The 21,768-nt window shown below is 39.6% G+C and overlaps 1 protein-coding gene and 1 pseudogene across 1 annotated transcript in view; both read left to right on the top strand.

Annotated features, from left to right (window-relative positions):
* LOC137210076 (uncharacterized) overlaps positions 1–21,768 on the top strand; it is a 114,325-nt gene that overhangs the window by 67,970 nt on the left and 24,587 nt on the right. The window lies entirely within an intron of this gene.
* LOC137210227 (KH domain-containing, RNA-binding, signal transduction-associated protein 3 pseudogene) lies at positions 20,041–21,697 on the top strand (annotated as a pseudogene).

Here is a 21,768-nt window from a genome sequence, read left to right as displayed (position 1 = left end):
CCTGAATACTTACCATGCACCAAATACTGAAAGTACAGTAATAAGCAAAACAGACATAGCCCACGTAGTCCCGGATTTCCTAATTTGGAAAGCACAGCTGGACTAGAGTTACCCTTAGGAAAAATACGTTCAAATATAATTAGATAATCACACAAATATGTGAAATGAATAATAAACATATGATGCTGTAAAAGCAACGAGACCCAGTATTTTCAGGAGGTCAAAGAAAGGCTTCTTTGTGTCAGTGGCATTTGAACTGAGATGGGAAGGACGCATTAACTAAACAGTGGCGGTGATGGGGAAAGTAATCACTAGCTATCTGACCTCAGACAGGTTACTTAACCAGTTTATGCATCAGTTTTCTCATCTATCAAATGACAAGGTTAATAGTACCTACTTTATAGGGTCTGGTGAGGATTTGGTAAGAGTTTAGGACTATGTTCACTACATGGGCTCTATGTAAATATTACATATTGTTGTTACATGGCATTTTTACCCATAGTTTGCTAAGTTAGAAACATACTGAAGAAAATAAAAATACTTAAATAGTACTGAATGTTGATTTCAGATTTATTCAAAGTAAGATGCAAGTGATAAATAAAACTTTCCATACAAAAAGTCACAATTCAGGTAGGGAGACAACATGGAAAATGTTGAAAGCGATGAAAATGATGATGTGAACTGCTTACAATATATGCATTATGAAATGACACCTAGGAAAACTGGAAATCAATGAAGTTGTGTTAATTGCTAGTTTTTCTGGAAAGGGAAGATGGATGCTTGCAATAAACTTAAATGAAAGGTTTTTAAAAATGGTGCCCTGGGAACAGAGAGGCACAAAAGCATGCTCATAATTTTGTGGCTTGGGCTGAAGCATTTCTCAAATGTCCTTGAAAGTTTCCAAAGACAGTCTTTCCTCAGGAAAGTATTTCTCCTGTGAGTAAATAATGTTCTTACCTAGAAATGAAATGCAGTAATATATTACATTGCAAGTGAACTGTTAGCAAGACTGGCAGCAGAAGTTCAGAAACAAATGTCGCATTGCAATCTAGAGTTTGAGGCTCTGTATCTGAACTTCCATAACTTCTAAAGGGATGCCCTTTGTATGAAATCAAAATAGTCCAGAGAAGAATTTTGACTTCTCTTTACTTAACTATTAGAAGGATTTATTTGGAATTATTATTGTGTCATGCATGTTCTGCCTTAAATTTTCTGTGGTTGAGTTGCACAATTGATAAGCTAAGGTTTCTTTCCACCATAAAAAGGCTCCTTTTAAGGAGTCCTGTAATAATGACATTTAAAATACTTGCTTGCTTTTGAAGAAAGCTTCATGCTTTCCAAAGTGCTTTATAAACGCATTTCTATGAGGCAGGTGGAACATGTCCTGTCAACAGTATTTTACAGAAAAGAAAATGGAGGCTGTAAAGGAAAGCTGCTTGGTCGAGGTCATTCAGTGTGTTAGGCGAGTTTTCATCACAGGAGTACTCACAGTTGAGCAGGGAATCCAGCAGGGAAAGCTTAAGGCTTTAGTCTATCTTTACACACGTATTTTTGCATAAATGAAAAATTTACCCAAAATGAAGTGCATTAGGTACCTAGTACTGCCTTCTTGTTCCTTAGAGTCTAGTGAGGGATATAGACTGAGCATATTCTATCCCAATGAAGATAACTTAGATTTTTCTGAGGATGATCACTTGGGCTTCAGAATCTGAATTCCAGCTTGACCCCTTACATGAAGGAAGTTACTTAATCTTTCAGATCCTGTTTCTCCATCCCTTAAATGGCAATTTGAATGCTCTCTTATATGTTTATTAACTCATTCACTTAACAAAGCACCTGCTAGATCTCAAGTACTCTGCTAAGAATGGTGAAGCTTTTCTAGGAAGCCAGAAGGCATCCTTCAGTGGATAGCGGAGGTCAAGAGAGGTTAGAGTTAACATTTGAATTTGACAGTGGGAGAAGATGAAAGGTTCACACGGCAAGGAAAAGAGAAAAAGACTATTATACAGGTTAAAGAGCTAGACCTGGAGATATTTGGAGTGACAAAATTTCTGAATTTTGATGTACCATACTTCCTGCCTCAGTTTCCACATCTTGGAAATGGGAATAATGATTAAACATGTTTCACAGTATTCATTTGGTAGAGATTAAATGAGGATTAAATAAGCATGGAAAGTGGCATAGGACAAATTTGATAAATTATTATGTATGGAAGTGTGTATAAATAAAATCAATTGCCATGACCCCTCTTCGTACCAAGTGATCACAGCACGCTTTAATTTTCTAGCTGAGTCTGGATATGGATTCGTAACTTTATTCAAACAGTGTATCAGGCACCACTTAACCTTTGGATTGGCTGGAAATTTTTGCTCCTCTGCTCTAATACAATTTAATTTTAATTTTGGTTTTTAAGGTACATACATGGGTATAAATAAGAAGAGTGTTAAAGAAATGTATTTCAGATTTTAAATTCAAAAATGTAGAAAAACTTTCTTTTACTATTTTTCATTTTACCTTTGGGTGCACTGATCAGCTACTTTTTCTTCTGCACCCAGGCAAAAGGGATTCTGAAGAAAACACTTGAAAATTTTGATTTCATTTATAAGATAGTGGGAGCCTCTGCCTGCTTGATTTACATTTGTGCTCACCTTCCACTTTATGTGGGAGGGGGCATACGAGTAAAGGAAATTTTTATATGATTTCAAGTTATTTAATTCCTGATATTATATTTAGCCACGATAGAGTGTTATGATTTGCCTACAACATCCATCCTTTTCTTGTACCTTACCTTGTTCAGAGAGGACTTGTGCCTGTTCTGCTTTGAATTTCTCAACCAGTTCAGCTGCTAAAATCACAGGTGAAGCTTAGTTTCTGCTGATTTAATCCACCCAATCCAGATAGAGTTTCTCATTTTATTCAGCAAATATTTACGATGCCTTAAAAAAATATTTTTTAAAAAATGCATGGTCTTATTTGCTAATGCTGCTGGGAATTAATTAAGTTTTAGGTTCACAGTAAAATTGAGCACAAGGTACAGAGATTTCCCACACATTCCTCTGGTGGGAATGTAATAAATTGGTACAGCCACTGTGGCAAACAGTACGGAGGTCCCTCAAAAGCTAAAAATAGAATTACCATATGATCCAGCAATCCCACTCCTGGGCATATATCCAGACAAAACTATAATTCAAAAAGATACATGCACCCCAATGTTCGCAGCATCATAGAGGCGTTATTTACGATTGCCAAGACGTGGAAACAACCTGAGTGTCCATCAACAGATCAATGAATAAAGAAAATTATATATATATATAATTTAAATTTATATATTTGCATACATATATATATAAATACTACTCAGCCATAAAAAAGAATGAAATTAATTTTGCCACTTGCAGCAACATGGATGGACTTGGAGGGCATTATTCTAAGAGAAACAAGTCAGACAGAGAAAGATAAATACTGTATGATATCGCTTATATGTGGAATCTAAGAAATAAAACAAACTAGTGAATATAAAAGAAGCAGACTCACAGATATAGAGAACAAACTAGTAATTGCCAGTGGGGGAGGGGGGAATGGCAATTTAAGAGTTGGAATTGGGAAGTGGGAAGTACAAACTATTGGGTGTAAAGTAGGCTCCAGGATGTATTGTACAACAGGGGGAATATAGCCAATATTTTGTAATAAATGGCAAGTAGTCTTTAAAATTGTATAAAAATATTTTCTTTTTTAAAAAAGATACTTCTTAGCTGATAGAAGCTTTAGAAGTCTACAGAGGCAGATAATTTTTAAATTGCAGCATATAACTTCTGGAGCCTGGCTGACATTCTCATAGGAAGCCGCATGAAAATTACTTTCAAAGGCAATCATCACCTTAGCTTGCAGGAGCCTGTTCCTTCAGTGTGTATTAGTCCGTGGTGCATCCTTACTTTGACTTATCTGTGAGGTTCACTTCTCGTCCCCAGGAACAAAGCCTGCAGAGGGACAACTTGTTTGGCTTGGGAGCCTGCCCAATATGAAAAGTTTGCAGGCAAAATCAGAAAGAACAGCTGCAGGAGGAGAGATGAGGGTTGCCGACAGCTAACGATTCAGAAAGCAATTTGCATGAGAGCCTTCTGCTTAACAGGAGGCAGCATGTGCAGGGCAATGGTTTACCATCCACTGCCAAGCTGGTTTCTACACCCTGAGTCCTCTTTCCATCAAAACACATGTCCTGAGGGAACGCCCAGCCACCAGCTTCCACTTACCTGAGTTAACAGGACCTGCCATCTAGAATTTCAGAGAGCTTTTCATTTATTAACTCACATGAATCTACTTTATCCTGAGGCTCTGGATACTAGTCCCATGCAAACTGACTTAATAACAAACATTTAAGTGCAAATCCAAGATCATCTAGATAATATTCTTTGACAGCTTATTGCATATGAGGCACTGCACTGTGCACTTTTTATACCATATCGGACTTCATAACAGACCTCTGAAGTGGGTGGTTAAGTTTCCTGCCAAGGGATCCATACACAAGAAACGATCATCAGAAAAGACCAAAGTATTATTTATTACTAGTGAGCTAGTCGCTGTTACTTCATTTTGGAATTCTAATTGAGGCTTTCCTTCTCTCACTCTCTTGCCCCCAAATCACAGATGACTAGGTCATGGGACAAGCTTAAGCTAACATGCCTTATTCTGTGAATCATAAGCTGAGCTACTGGGACAGAACCATGTGACACGTTTGTCCCTTTCAAATGTAATAATTCTACCCATTGCTCCATAGATGTTCTGGTTACTGACCAATAACGTTAACAATTCCTCTTCCAAGAATAGGATGGAGGGGAAAGGCACTGGATCTCCTATGCCTCCCAAACATGTGAAGGCCAAAGCATGGTGGGAGGAGAAGCATATCTCTTTGTAATATGTTTTATTCCCTGTTTTATGGATGTGCATATGGAAGATTAGAAAGGCTGAGTAACTTGTCCATGTCATGTAGCCCATGCTTTTAACTTTTTTATTATACCACTTATCCTTCTCACCTATCAATTTGCCTTTTATACTGATGTCCTGAGAAACAGACCACTGTATGGTATAGAAATGAACAACCATAAATAAGCTGGAAATGCATTTCTATTTACATTAACTAAGATAGTCACTTGTTTCTTTTAAGTGAGGTCCTCCACCTTTTTAGGGACCTGAGTAAACTAATGATGTGCTTCCATTGATTAAACAAGAATTCTCCAATATTCCATAGAAGAATCATACATTTCTTTAAGCCCTGTGTATGCTTCTAGGGTTTAGATTCTAAATCAAATAGGTTTCTGTTTTTCACTAAAAAAAACGAACACAGGATTTCACTTGTAAATTTATTAACTTTTTTTTTCTGTCTAGCAGCAAGCAGTGACTATTGTTGGGTTGGTGGACATAGTAGAGATGGCCATTCAGAAAATCACAAATTTTAGGAACTCTAGCATTCATGTAGCTCAGAACTGTAAGAAGAGACCAGAGGAAGATCAACATGCTTTAAAGTATATTACAAATCAATATTGAAATAGAGCTTAACATATAATTCATCTGGAAAGAAGCTCAGAACATAATTGCCAGTTATTTAATATTCTGGTCAAAGACAATGGAAGCACTATTAAAGTATGGCATTTTGACTGCCATTGGAAAGGTCAGGTTTCAAACAGCAGTGCACTAGTTGTGCTCAAAATGACTAAAGAATGATGAATAATTAAGTGAAGAGGAAATGGGAGACCTGCACTCTAACCTTGTTTTAGCCATTGATGGGAATCATGTGGACTTTAAGCCCATCACACAGTCATTTACGACCTTGGCTTTCTCACCTGTAAAATGAGGGAGTGACTGTAGTTCTTTAAGAATCCTTGATGATCTTTAGCGCTATGATTCTAGAAGCATCTTGATTTAATACAGTTTGAGGATTTATGTCTAAACTCTAGCAAGCAGAAAAACGTTCTTTTATTTCTAAAATGGACTTGACATTGCGTTAACAGAGCAAATGAAATCTTTTGAAGATTGTTCAAAGAATCACCAACTTAAAATTCATCTCCATTGTTGGTTTTTATTGTCTGTTTAACTTTTACTAGATCTATAATAGTTCTATTTATTTTTCTTTGCACCTGGACTGGCAGCCTGTGTGGTTGGAGAAACACACCACCACTTCTTTTAGATACTTTGTTATCAGAGCCAACTCTGTAATCTTTGCTCTGCCCGTGAATTATTTATTTAATTTGATGTGTTTTTTCCTGGATTCATAGAATTTCCATTTGTTATGATGCTTCTTTCCATTTATGGGACTGTAAATACAGCTGACTAAACCTCTCTAGTGGCCGATACATATCAGGTCTTTTGTGTGAAGGATGCTAGCTAATCTTCCCGTTCATAGGCTGACTACATTTTTATTCATTTGCTTTTTTTCTACTCACCCCTGACAGTAGTATCTGTGGAATAAATAAAATAATGATACCTACTACTTATTTAACTCGGATCAGAAAACTTGACCTTTTCCTAATTTTTTACATTTGCTAGCTTTGTGGCAATATGCACCCCTATTTTTCTCTGAATCTCAGTTCACCCTCTACATGGGAATAATTGTGCCTACCATACAACGTGGTGATCATAAAAGAAATTCTGCCCATCTACTACCATATTGGGGAAAAATATTTGGACTGACTTTGACCAGACTTGGAGGCACATGTTTGCAGTGGCCTGTTTGAAAATACTGACTACATGGGGTACAGTGGGATACTCTGAAGCCACCTTACAGAGGTAGATAATATCTCTCCCAGGGCATCAACGCTAAAAGTGAGAAGCATTTTGATTTCTCATCAAGAAAGAAATGTTCTATGATGTTAATGGTTCTTAACTTTTGGTGATTCATTGAAATCTCCTGGGGAGCTTTTGATAATCTTAAAGCCCAGCCTGTAATTTATACCAATTAAATATGAATTTCTGGGGGTTGGACTGAGGCATTGGTATATTTTAAGGTTTGCAGGATGTAATGGTTAATTTTAAGTGTCAACTCTCAACTATATCCTGAGATACACAGATATTTTGCTAAACATTATTTCTGGGTGGGTCTGTGAGGGTGTTCCCAGATGAGATTAGCATTTGAATTGGTAGATGGAGTAAAGCAGATTTCCCTCTCCAGTGTAGGTGGGCCTCATCCAATCTCTTGAGGGCCCCAAAAGAATAAAAAGTCAGAGGAAAGGAGAATTTGCTCTCTCTGCCTGAGTGTTTGATCTGATCCCCTGCCCTCTGACTGTGGCTTACGTCAGTTCTGAAAACTACACCCCTGGACTTCCTAGTCTCCAGCTTATATTTCATATACAATATATTTAATATGTTTAATACCTATTACATATGTTAAAGCAATTACATACATTACATTATATTTATTATATATCTCCTATTGGTTCTGTTTCTCTGGAGTACCCTGACTAATATGGTGCTTCCAATACACTGTAAATATTGAGAACTACTATATATGTTAAAATACTATGGCTAAGGTATTACAAAAGTGGATGCTCTGACAGTGTAGTTCTGCTTCTTAAATAGGCAACTCAGTGAGGATAAGTAGCAATGTAAATTATTTTTTTCATTTTAAATGGTGGCCAGTCATATATATATAAACACTTCGGGAGGCTATAAGACACTAATTAAAAGAACTTATAGGATATAAGCACTAAAACCACATCGACCCACCACTCAGTAGAAGGAATTCTAGGCCCAAGATATAGAAACCTCCATACCTGAATCATTGGAAAAGATGTAGAAAAGACTCTAAAACGATTGAAATTTTCAGAGATCCCTTGTGACCCTTTTGGAGGTCATGATATCAGGACTCACTGTCCCCTGAGTCTTGTTTTGTAATACAGAGAGGGACCCACAGTTACATAGTAAATTGACACCCGAGACTTGTTTTTTTTTCAGCTAGAAGTGGAAAGGAGAAATATCTTTCACTGAAGCAGAGAGTAGAGGTATAAGTGGGGAAGACAAGGTAAAGAAAGAGAAAAGAAAAGAATCCATTTAGAGAAGACTTGCTCTTGGGGCAAGCCCTGGACATATAGTCATTTATATATCCTATTTCAGGATACATTGCATGCTTTACTGTAAGTAAGCATTTAATGATTTGTCTTCCACATACTTTGCTTCATTAAAGAGATTCACTTCTGCTGGCATTTTGTTTCATGGGATCCCAGGCCCTTAGCATAGTCCCTTAGTAAAGTATTTGTGGAATGAATCAGTCAATATGTCCTCCAACTCACTACCCTTCTCAAATCAGTTACCTGCTTTATACCATAACTGAGATTATATTATCATAGTGTTAGGACTCAAAGGGAAATATGATCTCGATTTTAGAAGTTGACGTCATCTGTTTTATCACCTCATCCAATGTAAGAATTCATGCTATAAAAGTACTGGTAATCTGGCCTCTGTTTGAGCAGTCCTCGTATCTTGAATGCTCTACTTGTTGAGTTAAGTCATCCAGCATACGAACAGCTATAATTTCTACAAAGTACTTCCTTATAGTTGCCTTCCTGAAGCATGTCACCCATTGGTCTTAGCTTGACCTGATGGAACTACAGAGAAAAATATTTGAGTTTCAAATACCTATGTTTGCACGTCACATCTTTGTAGTCCATTATCACACAACTGAAGTCTACTTTTCTTCAGGAAAACATCTGTTTTTTCCTAAAAATCCTGTGAAAGTATGTCTAGGCCCTTCCCCATCTTGTTTATTGATGTTTGTAATAAATAAAACTATTTATTTCATGTGGCTATCTGAAACATCAGTGATTTACATGCCTTTCTTTTTTTTTTAACAGATTTCTGTGTGTGTGTGTGTGTGTCCCCATGATGAAAACATCATTAAAGTAAAATATCATGAATAGACTCTTAAGAAGCAGAGTCTACTGAAAGTCCTGGAAAATATGAAAGCACTAATATTCATGGACAGCTCTACACTCTGAAAGTTACTCCAAATGTTGTTGATCTCTCTTTTGTCTAGGAGTTTTTCAAATTTTCTACCATGATCATTTGTTAGTTTTATAATTACATAATAAAGGCATTACGTCATACAATCTTTTGTTATCCATTGCAGTTGTAAAACTATTCCTTTCCTTGTCCTCAGCAGATATGTCATAGATTATTAGTACACAAGCAAAGACGTTCAACGTAACAGTACTTTATAGTGAGAAGAACTATACTGAACTATCTCTATCCTAAGACAATGCACTAGGAAAGCACTAGGAATTCTTAAGTACTAGGAATACAGAGACGATCAAGGGGCAAGTTCCTTGCCTTCGAGTATACATGATCATTACAGCAAATGCTTAAATAGCACTTAGTATGTAACTCACCACAGCAGTCTTATTATCCTACTTTTTAATAGGTGAGCAGAGGAAGCCACAGGGAAGTCATAGGGTAAAGCCAGAATTTGAACCTAGGTAGACTAGTACACTCTCCACGGCTTTAACTACTACATTAAAATATATATATATATATATATGTTTTATATATATATATATATATATATATATAACTCCAAGTATTCCAAAGTTACAAAACACTTATCTACCAAAACTCAAAAAGGAGCACACAAACTTGCACAGAAAATAAACATGTAAAAGTTCATAAATAAACCACAATATAACCTGCTCCACATAATATACTGACTGCAGTGTCCTGGGCCTCTCCCATCCTTAGGTAGCTGGAAATTACAACAGAATAATACTTTTCACCTTTGGAAGCCACACCATCTCTCATACCAAGCAACCAATTACTTCCTTAGAGAGGATAGGAAATTAACCTGAATATCATAAAAAAAAATATATATATAGCATTACTGATGTAGAATCTTTGTTTAAAGACAATAATTTCAATAGCAGAGGGAACGTTACCATTGCAGGCTTCAGATAACCTCTATATTTCTCAGATTTCATGCTAAATCATATAATGCCATATTGTGTCTGAAGCTATTTTTTCAGTAGTCCATTTTCTTAAATGGACTAGCAATGCCATAAATACTGAGGAACATTTTGGCTCCCAAATCCTAAAGCCATTCTGATTATGCCTGGGTGATCATGGGGACGTCATCGGAACTACCAGAGGACTGGCTGAAATACCAGTGTTCTGGCCAGCTTACAAATTAGAAATTATACAGAATCCAATTTTATTTTTTTGTTAAGTAATTCCTGTGAGGCTTTTGGGATGTCAATGTAAAGTCCTTTCATGTGTAATCTTTATCCATTAGATAGGGAACAATGCCAATCCCCGTCATAAATACTTTCACAACCTGACACTGAAAATCCACTGTAGGGCATAGGACCTGCAAATAGGATGTGAATCACACACATCCACTCATTCAGACAATCCACAAATATTCATTTTTAAGTCTACTATATGCCAATAATGTACCGGCCTCTCAGATGCTAGACCATGCTAAATGCTGAAACAGACATACTCAGTTCGGGCCCTCCTGGAACTTATTACCTACAGAAGTGCCTTCGTTGTAAATGGTCAGGTCTCAGCCAATGCTATTATCATCAGCAGGTGACCAAAGGATAGAGCTTGCTTTCTAAACAAGCTCCACACTCTTTGCTTTCAACATTTTTGCTTTCCTTCAAGGCACATAATCCAGTGGTCAGTTTCTCCCAGTTAGTGAGGTTTGGGGAAAAGGTACCCAGTGAACAATTCCTTGTGGCCTCACTCTTTCCTCACACTCTCCTCTGTGCTCTTGAGCTAAAGAGACCTGGATTAAAGTCAGTTGTTCTAAGCTTATTTTAAAATACGGCTGCTCCTGCTTTGAGGATTTCCACTGGACCAACACAGCAGCAAAGCAGCACTGAATCAGAAGCAGGTAAATTTCAAAATGACAGCTCTAAACATATCCACTCTCCTTTTGTTCTCCTCCTATCCCTTTGCTCTGAACACCTCTGCCCTGAGGCTTTGCCTTTACCCTTCTCTGATTACTGCTCCAAAAGGGTTTCCAAGAGCGGGGAGTATTTATGGTTTCATTTGCTCCCAAGTCCTTGGTGGAAAAGGATGCTTGCTTCCTGATTCTTACTAATTCCACACTCACATCATCAACACAAAAATCATCATTAAAAAAAAAATTTCCTCAGCTTCATATTTCTTCTGGGCCAACACTGAAAGAATATTTTCAAAGAAACAATATCCTCTCTCCTTTGCTCTTCTGAGTTTCACGTTCTTACCTCCAGTCTCATTTTCAACCCTTATTACAGGATGCATCACAAAAACAGAAGAAAGTTCTTTGTGCTGTCCTGTACCAGCTAATTATTCTAATTTGTTCTGTCTCTACCAAACAGAATGCGAAATCAACACAAAGGCTGATTATGCGACCTCTTCCAAGGGAATGGTCTGAGAGTTGTCTATTTACTAATGAAGCTCAGTGTGTATTAAGGGTTGACTGAAACAATCATCAGGAATTTTCATCCCTTAAATTAGTCTTTTCTACCAGATGCACATCTTTCATTTCGGATAATATAACTTTTAAGTTCAGGATACAACTGGACAAAAGAAAAGAAAAAAAGGTAACCAACACAACATTTGCAGTAATAACACAGTAACAGCTATCATCCTTCCCTGAGGAATTCAGCTTACTTTATGGACACAATTTAGTACACACTCATAAGAAAGCTAACAAAGCCCCAAACCACTTCACAAGAGCACAGAGAGGTAAAGGTCAGAAATTATTACTGCCAGACCCAGCAGACAATGGCACCTACCGGAAAGAGCACAGGACAGGAAAACCTGGAAGCCTGTGTTCCAGTTTCGGTTATTCCTGTAAGCATTAGTACGATCTGAGTGAACTCAGCCTGCCCTGCTTTTTCCGTTTATAAAAACCTACATCATCCTCTCAGTAGAATGAAATGCCACATCTGAAAAGTTGCAGATCTCTGTAGGAAAGAAACAAAACTCATGCTTTCCAACCAAAATGGAATAATTCTGTCAATGGAGACTTAATAAAAATCTGCCATAAAGCAATTGTTTACTTGAAATCTATCTTTTGTGGTATATTTATTGGGGTAAGGAGTGTAAGCAAATCGTAATTAGAGTTACCGATTATTCCAGAAATCAAGGTCATTGAGTTCAGATTCCAACTTTGACCCTGACCCAGGCTTACAGAGATGTAAGATGTCCCAATACCTCATATCCAGCATACATGGGAGAAACAAGGTATGCAGACAGATCCTCTTATAAATATCCCATATGTAGTGGTTTTAATACAGGGTCTCAGATTCATTGCCATTCTTCGCATCCAGATGTGGGCATTTTCCCTTGAATTTAGGCAGGCTTTCCATGGCTTCAAACAATAGAGCAGGGGTCAGTAAATTATGGCTGGTGGGCCAAGTCTAGGCCTCTACCAGCTTTTATAAATGAAGCTTTATTGGAACACAGCCATGTTCCTTAGTATATGTATTGTTTGTGTCTGTTTTCACATCACAGCAGCAGAGCTAAGTAGTTGCAAAAGAGACTGTATGGCTTGTAAGGCCTAAAATATTGACTGTCTGACACTTTATGGAAAAAGGTCTCCAACGCCTGCAATAGTATATAATGAAAGTGATGCTATGTAACATCTAAGACTAGGTCATAAAAGGTCATGCAGCTTTTGCATGATTCTCGTGGAATGCTTCAACCCTGGACACTCATTCTCTTGGAATACTCTATCTTGAATCCTAACTACCACGTTATGAGAAGTCCAAGCCACCTGGGCAGCCATCTATAGGCACTCCAGTCAACAGTCCTTGTTGGGCCCAGTCTTCAAGGGCCAGACATGTGAATTAAAATTATCTAGATGATTCCAGCCCCAGCCATCTGAATCCTCATGTGCTGAGGTTCCAGACATCAGTCATGGAGTAGAGACAAGCCATCTCCTCTGTGTACTGTTTGAATTGCTGACCCACAGAATCTGGGCACATATTAAAATTTTTGTTTATTTCACCACTAAGTTTGGACTTCTTTATTATGTAGCAATAGATAACTATAGCACTGTGTCTGTACACAGGATATCTACATTTCACAGAGCACAGATTTTTAGATGTGAATGTTGACTGCTCACTTTCTAAGAAGAACGTATACACACACATAGGTACAAAATGTTTATGTATATGTAAATATTAGACCTATATAATAAACTAATCTATATTATCCATAAAATGAGGGGGCCTTGATAATGGCTAACATTATTTTTCGGTATTTATTGTGTTCCAAGAACTGATAAATTCTTGCATTGTATGAATTTTCTCTTTCACCCTCATAGCAACTCCCTGAGAGAAGTAATGGTATCTCTATTTTATAGATGAGAAAACTGAGGCAAAAACAGATAACATGCTCAAGAGTACTCAACAAGTAAATTTTAGAGTCAAGATTTGAACCCAGGTTCTCAAGTTTTAGATCCCTTACTCATACTCACCAAGCTATATACTGAGGAAGGGGATGAAAGCTGACGCCATTACCTCATGCTCAAGAAGTTAGACAGAAACTTAGCAGGTATGGTTGAAAGAAGACAGGACTTGGAGTCGTAAGTCCAGAGCCTGAGTTATGAGATGAATTCTCCTCTCATCTAGATATAGGTTTGTTTTTAGAAAATGAAGAAGATCACTGCATATTTTGATGGTTAATTTCTGTACTTAATGATTACCAAAGAATGGAATTTTACCAGGGAGCTATTTTGCAATGACATAAATTATTGATTCAAACTCAAACCTTTATTATAAATTATTGATTCAAAATCAAATCTTTATTAAGTCTCCCTTGCATCAGAAGTTTTTCCCACTCTTCATTTCTTTGAAACCCTTTCCTGTCTACTCTTGGCCAAAGCTTGAAGCCTAATTTAACACTTGGAAATAAAATAATGAAATAGTCATAACACAGCAATTCCAATGCCTACTGAAATGGAAGCTCTAAATAATTTTTCAGATAATTTAGGAAATTAAAAATATTTATATCATAGATGCAAAGACAGAAGTTACTTTACTTGTGTAATAAATGGTGAGACAAAAAGTTTCTGGTCAAGTAGATTTGTTTAAATATGATCACTAATCTGAGTTCTACCCCTGTGCTAAAACCCAGTGACAGGTTGCATACAGCTTCTAAAGGGATAGTTCAGTGCATTGGGTCAAATTCATGCCATAAAATGTGGTATTAGTAGTAGTACTAGAAGACAGAGTGACTGTGTTCTTTGGGACATAGATGAAGACCCCAAGATAGACAATATCAAGGACAAATTATGTAGAATAAGATATTATCTCAGTCCTTGGAACATGTCATCCAGGATAGAACAAGAAGTAGATTTATTATCAAGTACATGAAGCCAGAGACAGTAAGCAATGAGTGGTAGTTGGTTAAAACAGACAGGTTTTAGAAGCAGAGGCACGGATGTAGAAAACAAACTTAGGGTTACCAGGGGACTGTGGCAGGGAGGCTAAATTGGGAGATTGGGACTGAAATATACACACTACTATACATAAAATAGATAACTAATAAGAACCTGCTCTTCTTATTAGCCCAGGGAACTCCATTCAGTACTCTGTAATGGGCTATTTGGAAAAGACTCCAAAAAAAAATAAAAGTGGGGCTTCCCTGGTGGCACAGTGGTTGAGAGTCGGCCTGCTGATGCAGGGGACACGGGTTCGTGCCCCGGTCCGCGAAGATCCCACATGCCGCGGAGCGGCTGGGCCCGTGAGCCATGGCTGCTGAGCCTGCGCGTCTGGAGCCTGTGCTCCACAACGGGAAAGGCCACAACAGTGAGAGGCCCGCGTACTGAAAAAAGAAAAAAAAAAAGTGGATATATGTACATGTATAACTGATTCACTTTGCTCTACACCTGAAACTAACACAACACTGTAAATCAACTATACTCCAATAAAAAATTTTTTAAAAAATAGGTTTTAAGAACCATAGTCAGGGAGCAGTGTGGATTGGAAAGACCTGGCAAGAAAAATTTCTGCATCCTCAGACAATGCTCCCCAAGCTGGCTATTGCAAGGGTGAGCATTTAAGAGATCTTTGACCTAAGGAGGACGTGAGATTAACAATCTATCCCAATGTGCATGAATTATTCTCCTCAGTGCTATCAGAAATCAGATGGCATCCTGGAGCAGGGGTCAGCAGATCTTTTTTGTAAAGGGTCAGATAGTAAATATTTTGGATTTTCTGTACCATACGTCTCCATTGCAACTGCCCATCTGCTGCTGTAGCACAGAAACAGCCATGCACAATACGTTAATGAATGGATGCGGCTGGGTTCAAGCAAAACGTTATGTACAAAACCAGGAGTCAAGCGAGATCTGAACAGTGGGCCAGAGTGTGCGGACGCCAGTTCTGGGTCAGTGTTCACGGCTGAATGAGTCATGAGGCCTTAAGTTCCAGTTCTCATTGTACTACTTTCTACCTGGGTGAACTTGGGTTCGTCCTTTTATTTATATGGGCCACTGTATTAGTCAAGGTTCTCCAGAAAAACAGAACCAACATCATGTGTATACAATGTGCCCATATATACTGACAGATATAGATCTAGATATCGATATTGATACCTAGATCTATATCCATATCTATATAAAGATAGAGAAAGAGAGAGAGATTTTAAACAACTGGTTCACACAATAATAGAGGCTTGGTAAATTCAAAATCTGCAGGTTAGGCTGTCTAGAGACTCTCGGAAGAGTTGCAGTTCAATTTCTGTAAGTCTTCTGGCAGAATTCCTTTTTGCGACAGGGAGGTCAGTCTTTATTAAGAGCTTCAACTGATTGGATGAGGCCCATGCATATTATGGAGGATAATCTGCTTTACTCAAAGTCCACCACCAATTTAAATATGAATTTCATCCAAAAACACCATCACAGGGACTACCCTGCTGGCACAGTGGTTAAGAATCCGCCTGCCAATGCAGGGGACACGGGTTTGAGCCCTGGTCTGGGAAGATCTCACATGCCGTGGAGCAACTAAGCCCATGCACCACAGCTACTGAGCCCGTGCACCTAGCGCCCATGCTCTGCAACAAGAGAAGCCACTGCAATGAGAAGCCCGCACACCACAACAAAGAGTAGCCCTCGCTTGCTGCAAATAGAGAAAGCCCACGTGCAGCAACGAAGACCCAATGCAGCCAAAAATATAAATAAATAAAACATAAAAATTTTAAAAAACACAAAAACACCATCACAGAAATATCCAGAATAGTATTTGACCAAATAACTGGGCATGGTGGCCCAGACAAATTGACATGGAAAATTCACCACCTAAGCCATAGTTTTGTCACCTTTTACTGAGAAATATGACTTATCTGAGCTATTTTGATACCTAGAAGATACCTTCTAGAGGTAACACCCTCAGTATTTTACATGGTAGGCAGTAGAGGGAATGAGCCCATTTGCCCAGTCATATGACACCTAAAGGATAAAATTCTGTCTTCTCTCTCCAATCCACAAGGATGAATGCCAAAAATACATCACTTATATCTGCTTTAGCTAACATAGGATAGGTCTGGAACAGACCTATGCTCCCAGTAAGTCTCATGAAATGCTGTTTCATTAAGGAGAGACTTTACTTGCTAAGATTAGAAGCAAAAGAGGGTGGTGGATGAAAAACTGCCCAAGGATATAAGCTCATGCAAGGAAGCAGGAGAGAGAATGGGTATCCGAAGATGTGCGCTCTGAGCCAACACTAATTCCACAGCATCAGGTTATAATTCAGGCAGCCCAACCGCTGGGGGTTTTTTCCCCTTCTTCTTTTCCCCCAAAGAGGGACAAGCATACTGACAAAGGAAGAGCATCAGTCACCACAGATAAATTCCTTTTTAGAGGTGATCTCGCAAATGATTTGGCTCAGTGTAGACTATGATTTGGCTCCCCAAACCATAAGCTAGAGCATTTCATTCCAGGTCCCTCCTCAAATATCCATGATAGGTAAAACTCTGGCATCAAGTAGGTCTTGAAATCTCCCCAGGTGATTATAATATGCAACCAGGGCTGAGAATCTGGAGATGTAGAGCAAATTTAAATTGAACTTTAGTTAAACAGTAAAACAAGCTCTGACTCTACTGGCTGGAGCTAGACAAGGGATATGGATTTAGTGGGATGAGAAGATAAAGGACACCAGGGAGTAAATCAAATGCTTTACACCTGTGCTTAGCTAAATGTTACTCAGATAATTCAGACAATCTTACAGCACCTGAACCCTGAAATTCCTTAGTTCTGTTTAAAAAAAAGTAACTCTTCAAGTAACTGAACTCTGAGAATCATGCCAATCACAAAGAAAAAGAAGAAATCTTATTTTTTGAATTAGTTGATTTCATATATACTGTTTCACTTTCATGATATTAACTAGTTATCTTTCTTTCCATTTTATGTTTGAGGAAAGTAAGGCTTTAAAGTCTCAGTAATTTTCTCAAGGTCACTTGTTAAGGGTGTGGTAGGCAGCATAATGGCTCCTAAAAATGCCCTCACCCTAATCCCTAGAACCCAATAATATGTTACCTTACATGGTAAAGAGGACTTTGCAGATATGGCTGAAGTTATAGGCCTTGAGATAGAAAGATTATCCTGGATTACCTCATGGAACAAATCTAATTGCATGAGTCCTTAAAAGCAGAAAACCATTCCCAATTGTAGAAAGAGAAAGAGAAAGATGTCCTAATAGAAGCAGAATCAGAGAGATGCAACATTTTGGGGTTTGTAGGTGGTGAAAGGGGACTCTGAGTCAAGGACTACAAGTGACCGCTGGAAGCGGATAAAGTCCAGGGAACAGAAACACCCCTAAGAGCCTCCAGAAAAGAATGTAGCTCTGCCAACACTTTTTTTTCTTTTTTAACCATCTTTATTGGAGTATAATTGCTTTACAATGGCGTGTTAGTTTCTGCTTCATAACAAAGTGAATCAGCTATACATATACATATATCCCCATATCTCCTCCCTCTTGCATCTCCCTCCCACCCTCCCTTCCCTATCCCACACATCTAGGTGGACACAAAGCACAGAGCTGATCTCCCTGTGCTTTGTGGCTGCTTCCCACTAGCTAGCTCTTTTACATTTGGTAGTGTATATATGTCCATGCCACTCTCTCACTTCATCCCAGATTACCCTTCCCCATCCCTGTGTCCTCAAGTCCACTCTCTATGGCTGCGTCTTTATTCCTGCCCTGCCCCTAGGTTCTTCATAACCATTTTTTCTTTTTTTTTTAGATTCCATATATATGTGTTAGCATATGGTATTTGTTTTTCTCTTTCTGACTTACTTCACTCTGTATGACAGTCTCTAGGTCAATCCACTTCACTACAAATAACTCAATTTCATTTCCTTTTATGGCTGAGTAATATTCCATTGTATATATGTGCCACATCTTTATCCATTCATCTGTCGATCCTGCCAACACTTTTACTCAATTGAGGCCAATGTCAGACTTGTAAGGTAATAGATTTACGTTGTTTTGAGTCACTAAATTTGGGATAATTTGTATGAAAGCAATAAAAAAAATACAGAGGTCCTACAAGAGCCAGGCTATATATTTATACTTAAGTATTTCTGAAATGAATTTAACCTTGTGATTGACAGCAGCAGCAGCAGCAGCTTCCAAGGGATCCCACCACACACCTGAGGCAAAAGGAGCCTAATACTGTAGGGCGCGGTCAGCTAACTGCCACGCAGCAGGAAGCTGAAGCAAGCTGAATCATCCTTCCTGTGGCCACTGCGCTTGCGCTAAGTATACTAATGAGGTTTTAAAGTAGCGACCTATCCGATGCTGGCTCACAAGTCGCACCATCAGCGAAAGCCAATCACAGAGCGACACATGTTCTTAATCCCTATATAAGCAGACTGCTATAGGATTGCGGGGTCTTCCTTCCATCTTTTCTTTAACCAAGCTGTGCTCCAATAAAGTGTGATACGAGAAGAATCTTGCGTGTGGCGACTCGTCATTCTGCTGGTCGGAGGCGGCTCGCCGCATAATACAAAGCAGTGACAGCAGCAGGTCACTGCCCCACACTTGGGGTAGAGGGGGACTTGATCTACTGTAGCAGCAGCATAGCCTGAATGGGAACCCATCCTCCTGTGGCACTAGTCCCATCAACATTGGTCTAATCTGCTAGCATCTGCTGTGCCAACAGGCCCAACATATACAAACCCTCCAACTCAGTAGCATTAAGTGAGCCAGGCTCAGTGTTTCCTGAAACTCATATCCAGCTGCACTGGAAATCCAAGATATCACCTACTGTTATGAAAGCATAAACAATAACAGAAGACTGGGAACTTCAGAAAGAAAAGGGGAACAATGGAATGGGTGAAAACAAATGGGGTAAATATGAGACTATCATTAGCCTCATGAGTTTCTTAAATTCTATATGATGGTCAAAGCAAAAATGATGACACCATCTGATGGGGTTCTCAATGTAGAGAAAGGAAATACTACAGAAAATCATACTTTAAAACTGGGGAATATTAAGAGACCTAAATGGAAGTAAAATTTTGAAACTTCACTTGAAGTAATGAAACACTGATTCCAGTAGGCTATGATAAGTTACATATGTATACTGTAATGCCAAAAGCAACCACTAAGAAAACTATACAAACAGTATACACAAATGATTATAAATGAATTAAATTAAAATGGACTTATTAAAAAATGTTTAAGTAGAGCTCGGAGAACGCGGGGCGGCGCGCGGCGTGCGGGTGGCGGCTGAGCTCGGCGCTGGCGCTGGCGCCGGCTGGCGGGGTTCGCCCGGGACTGCCTCAGGCTCGCAGAGTGTGCCGCCAGCCCGGCAAGAGGGCCCGCCTGACCGCGCCGGCCCGTGGCGGGAGCTCGGGGACCGCGTCCGGGAGGCAGTGGCCGCCAGCGCGGGGCAGTCGGCGGCCACCCCCTGGGGACCGGGGCTGTGCGGCCGCTTCCCGCCTCGCGGCGCCGCCATCGCCGGCGGCGCCGCCATCGCCGCTGCCGCCGCCGCCGCCAGGTCGACCGCCCGGCTTGGCTCCGCCGCGCCCCGGCCGCGGCATCCGGCCCGGGTTCCGCGCCGCTAGGGCGCGGGCGGGGTCGGGGGTTGCGTGGCCGGCGCTGCTCGCCCGCCTCGAGTCCGCGTCCCGGGCCCTGGCGGCCGGCGAGCATGGAGGAGAAGTACCTGCTGGAGCTGATGGCGGAGAAGGACTCCCTGGACCCCTCCTTCACGCACGCCCTGCGGCTGGTGAACCAAGAAATAGAAAAGTTTCACAAAGGAGAAGGCAAGGACGAAGAAAAGTACATTGATGTGGTGATTAATAAGAACATGAAGCTGGGACAGAAAGTGTTGATTCCTGTAAAACAGCTCCCTAAGTTCAACTTTGTGGGAAAACTTTTGGGGCCACGTGGCAATTCTCTGAAGAGCTTGCAAGAAGAAACCTTCACAAAAATGTCCATCCTTGGAAAAGGCTCCATGAGAGACAAGGCAAAGGAAGAAGAGTTGAGGAAAAGTGGAGAAGCAAAGTACTTCCACCTCAATGATGATCTCCATGTTCTGATTGAAGTGTTTGCCCCGCCACAGAAGCCTATGCCCGGATAGGACATGCTCTGGAGGAAATCAAAAAGTTCCTCATTCCGGACTATAATGATGAAATCAGGCAAGCACAGCTCCAGGAATTAACATATTTGAATGGTGGTTCAGAAAATGCAGATGTACCAGTTGTTCGAGGGAAACCTACCTTGCGTACAAGAGGTGTACCAACCCCAGCAATAACCAGGGGAAGGGGAGGAGTCGCGGCCCGGCCAGTGGGAGTCGGGGTACCGCGAGGGACGCCGACTTCCAGAGGAATCCTTTCCACCCGAGGGCCAGTGAGTCGAGGAAGAGGACTTCTCACTCCCAGAGCAAGAGGTGTCCCCCCAACTGGGTACAGACCTCCACCGCCGCCCCCAACACAAGAGACCTATGGAGATTATGACTATGATGATGGATATGGCGCTGCTTATGATGAACAGAGTTATGATTCCTATGATAACAGCTATAGCGCCCCAGCCCAAAGTGGTGCTGATTACTATGATTATGGACACGGACTCAGTGAAGAGACTTATGATTCCTACGGGCAAGAGGAGTGGACAAACTCAAGACACAAGGCACCCTCGGCAAGGACAGCAAAGGGCGTCTACAGAGACCAGCCATACAGCAGATACTGATTGTACTGTCTGATGTTGTGACATAGCCAGTCTCCACCAGTCCTGTATACTGTTCAAAGTAATTGTTTTCTATGAACAATCCCTTTTTAAATAAATCAAAATGCTTAACATCTGAATGGATGGAATTTAAAATTACTTTGTTGAAACATCAACCTGGGCAGAAAAAAAAAAAAGACATGTAAAATTTTGTTATTTCCAGTCTGTATATGAAAAAATAGGTCATCAAAAGGAAAAAAATAACTTTGATTAACTAGTGTTAAACAAAAAAGATAGGTTTACTAAATATGTTAATCCATCCTTTTAACATAAGCCTCACCTTTCATTTTAAAGGTTTCCATAGAAATTTAGTTATTTTATCTTTCAGCCATATGCTAGTTTTTTTTTTCTCTTGCCAACATGCGTAAAAAGGGAAGCCAATTACAAGTGCAAATAATGTGGTATTCTTTTGTAACTCAAGTCTTGAAATGTTCTGTAGTGTTAAGCAAAGTCTCCCCTTGCTTGATACTAAATAAACTTTTGAAAGAAAAAAAAAATGTTTAAGTAACCCACAAGAAGGAAAAATAAGGGAAACACAGGATTGAGAAACTAAGGTAAAAGACGAAAC

The sequence above is a fragment of the Pseudorca crassidens genome, chromosome 17, assembly GCF_039906515.1.
Source record: "Pseudorca crassidens isolate mPseCra1 chromosome 17, mPseCra1.hap1, whole genome shotgun sequence".
NCBI lineage: Eukaryota > Metazoa > Chordata > Mammalia > Artiodactyla > Delphinidae > Pseudorca > Pseudorca crassidens.
Note: the sequence above shows the minus strand (reverse complement) of the source record. Positions and strands in the feature narration are given on the sequence as shown.